The sequence below is a fragment of the Lagopus muta genome, chromosome 3, assembly GCF_023343835.1.
Source record: "Lagopus muta isolate bLagMut1 chromosome 3, bLagMut1 primary, whole genome shotgun sequence".
NCBI lineage: Eukaryota > Metazoa > Chordata > Aves > Galliformes > Phasianidae > Lagopus > Lagopus muta.
The window spans coordinates 12,080,240-12,087,022 of record NC_064435.1 but is presented as its reverse complement, the minus strand read 5'-3'; positions in this window follow the sequence as shown (position 1 = coordinate 12,087,022).

Here is a 6,783-nt window from a genome sequence, read left to right as displayed (position 1 = left end):
AAGCCCCTGGGTTTCTGGGTGAGCTCAGCCACTTCCTATGCAGGAGGCAAAGAGCTTTGTTTTGTGTTGACAAAAATAAGTGTGTGAAGGACCTGAATTGCAGACGGTCCCTCACGGCCTCTGGGAATGGACTGGTTCACCTGGAGCTCCAGACAAGCAGGGTGTTTCCAACCAGCTGGATTCCTGACATTACATTACTTCAAAGCAGGAAATGCTCATTTGGCATTGGGTTCAGCGTCATACAGCCTTCCCATGCAGGCCTATATCTGGAACCCAAACACTGCAATAAAGCAGGAATCATTATATGTTATGATTTTTTACGTGGCCTACACAGCGAGAATATGGTAGTTATCTCAGCCTTCCCTTCTTCTGCGTGTGTAATTGCGGTGTCACGCATCCCACCACCTTGGCATGGCTGGGAGGGTGGCAGTGCCCCAGCTCCGATCCGAGCCTCCAGAGAAAACATTCTGCTTTAACTGTTCAGCTGCAGAGCCTCCTCTGTGCCTTCCAGTTGGAAGCTGCCATGGCTTCTGCCTTGTGGGGTGAAGCAAGGGTTTCCAGCCCTTGTTTATGGTTTGTGTAAGCAGTTCAGCTATTTATACTGTGCTCATCACGGAGCACTTCGCTGTATGAAATGGATGTAGTTATATTTATACCAGTACAAAACAAAGTCATGACAAACTGAGGCAACAGCATTTGGAGTGTTTTTGCCCTGCTCTGTGCTGCTGTTCCTTCAGCAATGGGAGCTGCAAGTTGGTGAAGCTGTGCTCATGGCGCAAGCCTGGCCTGCTGTAAGGCAGGAATCCCACCTGCCTTTTTATAAGCTTGTTTTTTGTCTTTTGTGGGATAAACACAGCTACTTAGCAAGGGAGCTCCGACCAGCTGCCACCTCGCTGTGAACACAAGGTGATGCCAGCAGAGTTATATTAGTACAACTGAAAGCAGAGTTTGATCCGTTGTGCCAGAAGTACTAAAAATACCTTCTAATATGTTAAGATATGTGTCTAGCCAGAAGTTGTTCTCAAACACGTTGTTCCATGGAGCTGCTGCACAGTGTGCAGAGCCCAACCACTTGTGGTGCAGAGGGAGTGGGGCTGGGGAGGACTGAGCGGCCCGGCCTGACTCTGGCCGTGGGGCATTGCATGGCACTCTCCAGCATGGTCCCAGCAGCAGGCCAGGAGGAAGGGGCCTGGGGGTGACACTGCCCTGCCTGCTGTATCTACCAGAGATGGATACCGGGAAGGATTATTTTCTTAATCCTCATTTAGGATGCAAGGGAAGGGCTTAAAGCTGCATGAGGTGAGGGTCAGGTGGGGGTTACAGAAAGGTTCTGCACCAGAGGGCGGTGGGCATGGAATGGGCTGCCAGAGTTCAAGGAGCATTTAGACATTGCTCTCAGACATAGGGTTTGAATTTTGAGTGGTGCTGTGTGGAGCCAGGAGTTGTACTCAGTGATCTTCATGGATCCCTTCCAACAAAGGATGTTCTATAATTCTCATTTAACTTATTCCGTAATTACTCACAACACCCCGGGCTGTGTATTTCTGACATCTGAGGGGCCATGAGCTGGTCTTGGTTCCCAAAAGAGAGGAGATGAGTACAACCGTGGTCTCCTGTGCTTCCCACAGCCTGCAAGGCCATCTCAGCTCCCATCTTGCATAGACCTGAAGACCACCTGCAATGAGCAAACACAGGCATAATGTTTGTCCAAAGCGGGCAACCTTTTTGCCCCAAATAATACTGTTATAATAATACTGAGTAAATACTGCTATAACCACTTATTGTAGCTCCTTAATGCCATTTGGAGAATGAGCCACAGAGCTCGAGTGGTACGGCCACTTGTACTGCTGAGTTACTGAGTGGAAGCTCTGTTTGGAGCTCCGTAACAAAATACAGCTTTGCTGTGGCACTCAGGCTAGGGTTTCACTGTCAGCTTCAGAAAACAAGGATAAAAGGTGATTAAATTCTAACCAGGATGCAAAGTCCTCATTGGTCTGTTGAAGGACTGGGGTTGGTTGCCAGATCCACTACAGCCACGCTGGAGCCAGCTGGGGCGACTGTGGGACTTCATCTCTTGTTCCTCCCTTCATAGAATCATTAAGGTTGAAAAGACCAGTAAGATCATCCAGTCCAACCATCATCCCATCCCTGTGGCAGCTCTAGACCACGTCGCTCAGTGTGGCATCTACCCTTTTCCTGAACACCTGCAGGGATGGTGATTCCACCACCTCCCTGGGCAGCCCATGACTTTCCCTATGGGCTCTGCTCAGCCTGACATGACAGCTGGGAGAAATGGGCTGCAGCTATTCCTCCACCAGTTTCTAGCTCCAAGAGACTTCAAGGGTTGGGCATGTGCTTGTGGAGAGAGACTGAAATGAAGGCACTCAGAACACCTGTTTTTTTTTCTATTCAGATTTCCACCTCCTCTATAAATCAGGCAGGCAGGCTGTACTTACCTCAGGCAGAATATATTCATGAGAAATTAATGTATGATTAATGCAGAAAAATTCCTTCCCCACCACAGGATGAGCCACGTCCTAAAACATCTCCTTCAAGCAAAGCTGCTGCTGACAAGAAAATTACTGACCTCCATTACTCATTCTGCAAAGCCCAGCTTCTCAAAGACATCTTTTATTAATTAGATGCACATAACATGCACTCGGGTGTCAGTGTGCCTCTATGTGTGCACAGAGAGAAGACATCTTTCCAGGTAGCAGTTTTGCAGTGATACTGTCTTGACTGCTCTCCTTGACATCTGCTGCAGCTCATAGAGAAAGGAAGGAAAGGATGGAAAGGATGGAGGCAGGGGGGTGCCGCCATGCCCCCTCAGCCCCTTGCACAGCTCCACAGAGAAGCTCACACATAGATGATGCTCTGAGGGCAGGCGATTCCCTTACCTCTCCCATTAGCCATTGGCTTCTCCTGAGGCACGTTCACACCTTGAGTGTCGCTACACGGAATGCTTTTGTAGGCCAAAATTTGCAGCACTGTTGCTCACTTAAACTCCCATGGTCCTCCATTCCATAAAACTTTGGAAACAAAGATTATTATTATTTATGTTTCTGATAAGAGCTGTGCCAATACTTGATTTCTTCAGCAAGACAAACTGGCAGTGGAAACACTGACAAACCCGTGAGCAAATGTTGTATTACTTAAAAGCCTTTCTTTAGGCTGCTCCACTGGGGGGAGTTGCTTGTGCGTTGGTTGGTTTGGGGTGGTTTATTTGTTTGTGATGGTGCTAAAGATGCTATAAGATCAACTATGGTGCTGTCCTGGTGATTTGCACTCTGCAGCTTCAACAGGCCTTTGAAATGAAAAACAATCATGGTAAAATGCAGCAATGAAGTGCTGGGCAGGGCTGTGCTGCTCTGCCACAGGGACATGTGTTGCTAGTGGGCTGACAGCTCATGTGGGACAGTAGATTCCAGCAAAATGCTTCAGATGAGGGGGATGATGAGCTGTGCGTGAAATAAATGGAGTCCTGTCCCAGGTTTGGATACAGAGAGAGTTGCCCTGTTGGGGCCATGATGGCTACAGGTTCCTGTTTTTCTAAAAGTTCAAGACAGGGAATTTCACATTTTTTCAGTTTCTGTTTCAAAGAAAGAAATAAATTTGCAAAGACTTAAACCCCTTGAGGCTCTGGGGTGAGGAGGAGGAGGAGGTTAAGGTGCTCAGGCATGGTACAAACCCTGAGTGCACAGAGGATGGGTCCTGCTGGCTGCCCTGGGCAGCTGAGCTATCCTGTGTGTGAAACTGGTTGGATGGCCTTTGTTTTCCTTTGAATATTTGCAAGAAGCATGCAGTAATAAAATGCAATTTTTCCCTAGAGCCCAAAGGAAAAGAATTACTGCCTGGGTGTAACGAGGGGCAGAGCCCAGCTCTTTATTTTCTGCAAAATAATTCCCATGGGAGCAGAGGGTTTTTTTTCCTCTTTATTTTCTACTTCCTTAAGCCTTTACAGATATTCTGCTGTAAAAATATTTCACCCACTCCCATGTTAGCTAGGAGAGAAGAGGTTAAGTTCTCCTTTCTTACTCTAATGTAATTCATTTCCTGTTTTTCACAACTGTCTAGACACAGATCTAACGAACATTAACCCTGAATCCCACCATTGGGTTAAAAATAGAGGGTTTAAATATAAAAGGGTGTAATAAGAAAAAGATTGTAGGTTTCTACCTACTGCCATGAGCCAGCTATTTTAAATGAGAACCATCTCATTGGCTATATGCAAGGAAAAGAACCAAATAAAATGACTTTGACTTCAGATTTAAAAAGGATTTTGTTTGCTTTACATACAGACAACACAAGTGCTGATGAGCTGAGGCATAGCCAGCTTGATTGCCTGTTCAGAAGTTATATCTGTCTGGATTTACACCTCCAGCCACATCCAAAAAAGAAAGACTAAATTCCACTTCAGTGAAAGAGCTATAAAAAGAATTAAGATAAAGGTCGAGTTGAAAACTGCTCAGGTTCTATGTGGGGAACCAAATAATACCTGGTCATTCATGGGCAAGTTCTCTGGGTGCCAATTGCTGCAACCAAAGTAACCAAAGCCTTTTGTCTTAGCATAGCACAGCTAAGGTGCCAATGCACTACTGTACTTAAACATCATGAGCAGACTCCATGGGAGTCTCATCAACTTGAGCTATATCATAGAAAGCTGAACGCTGGCCATAGCGTAAGCTTGGAAATCTCCCCTTGGATGGGAGGCATCTCATGCAGACTGGGCTGCCAAAAAGAGCTGTCTGGTCCAGAATGCAATCCAAACTCCTTTCAAAAGTACAAGTATTGTCTATGGAGAAAAGGCGGAGAGAACAAAACCCAGAAGTTACCTATCTATCCCCAGTGCTTGGGGCAGCCAGCAGCATGCCGCATACACCACTTGACAAAAGATCACCTGTCTGGTCATCGTTTTTGAGGTACTTTATGAATTAAATTACTCTCACAGATGTATTTTTAACTCAGTGGTCAAAGCTCTTTTAAAGTCAGTCAAAATTCATGGGTTGCCTCAAAGAGGAGGAAATCTCATTTCCTGTGCTGATTGCATTTCTCCATCTATAAACGCAAAATGCAGAGGGCTCTTTGTTTATTCTGTAGAGTTGGGAGTGGGCGTCTTTCCTGTTTAGCCACTCATTTTTAGCAGATGCATTTTGTAATTTCTGCAACAAACAACAGAGACCGCTGTGACAAAACGCAGCCAAGCCGGAAATCGGAAGGCATAAAATCAGCCAGCATCTCCAAACGCGAGGGGCTGGACGTGCCACCTCAGTCACAAAACTGTGTTTGGTTCTTCCGCTTCTCCGCCGTGTGCTCAAAGCTTGTTCAGACCAGGACCAAAATGATCCAAGAATAACAAATTAAAAGGATATTAGCTTATTTTCTACTAAAAAGCACAATGTAACACGCATCAAGAATTGAGAGGGGTGAGCTGGTGTCCTTCCAGCTTAGGAAAAGCCTTTGAACCTACACAAGCTATTAATAGAGCCTTTTAGAAAACAGCTCTCTCCTAGTTCTGCAGTTTAACAAAAGGAACAGCTCAGGTTTTGTTCAAAATAAAGCATCTCCCACAGCAGCTGAGTTAGCTGATGTTCAAGGAAAGCTGGGGCAAAGGTGAGCCATTATCATTCTATTTGTTGTGCAGGTAGCTCTCAAAATGCTTTTGTCTCGTTTACTACTGGGCTGTAAGACAGATGGTGAGGATACTTCAAGGAGCTCCCATTGCATTTTTTTTTTTTGCTAGCGATCCATGTTATCATTGACCAGTGAAGGGCCTCATTTATGCTTCAGGCAGCCAGTCAAATCCTAGAATCACAGAATCACCCTGGTTGGAAAAGGTCTTTAAGGTCATCAAGACCAATCATCAACCTGAATCCCCAATCCTGCGACAGAACTATGCCCCTCGGTGCCACATCCACTCATTTCAAATACCTCTGAGGGATGGAGACTCCACCACCACTCTGGACAGCCCATTGCAATGCAACCCCAGACCCTGTGAGCTCCTAGGAGAGGGGAGGTGTTACAGTGACAGTACTGCGGAAATAGGAAAAGACATGACTCAACCTGTGTCACCTGAAGGCATCACTGACCCACCCAATGCATTCCTAAAGAGACCAAGTAACCTCCTTAACGGACTTAGTCCCTAAAAAATAAGTACAACTGATTACTTTCAAGGAATTTGAGTAGGAAGTGTATTTGAACTACAGCTGTCTCACTCCCTTGCTTAAGACTCTGGTGCCTTGCAGACTGTCCCCTGTTCTAACAGGGCTGCACACCTCTAACTACTCCAGAGACAGCATAACCACAAAGATAAGCACAACCACTCAAACACTTTAAACAACAGCAAAAGCATCTGCATTTTGTGCTTGTTTCCATAGCTGGTTTCCATGGAACAAGTCACCCTGCTCTTCCAAGATAACCTCTCCTGTTTCAGCCTGAGATGTATTTGCTTTTAAAAAAAAATATGCTTTTAGTGTTATTTTCCACAGTTTACTGACAACTCCTTCAGTGGGCTCCTCACTTGCTTTCCCTCTGGCCAAGAACCTGGGTCTGAATGTTGCAGTCCTGAATAACCAGATGTGATAACTGGGAAAAAAATAAAAATAAATCAAAGTCACTTGGATAACACAGATAGAAAAACACTTCCATAAGCCAGAAAGTGAAGCTATTGGATCAGTGCAAGCACTAGAGATTATTTTGGACCAAGTCACTCCTATGCTTTGATAAGGGTGCAAATTCCAGAGCACTCACTTCAGGTGTGTACTGGTTTGACTGGAAGAGAGTGCT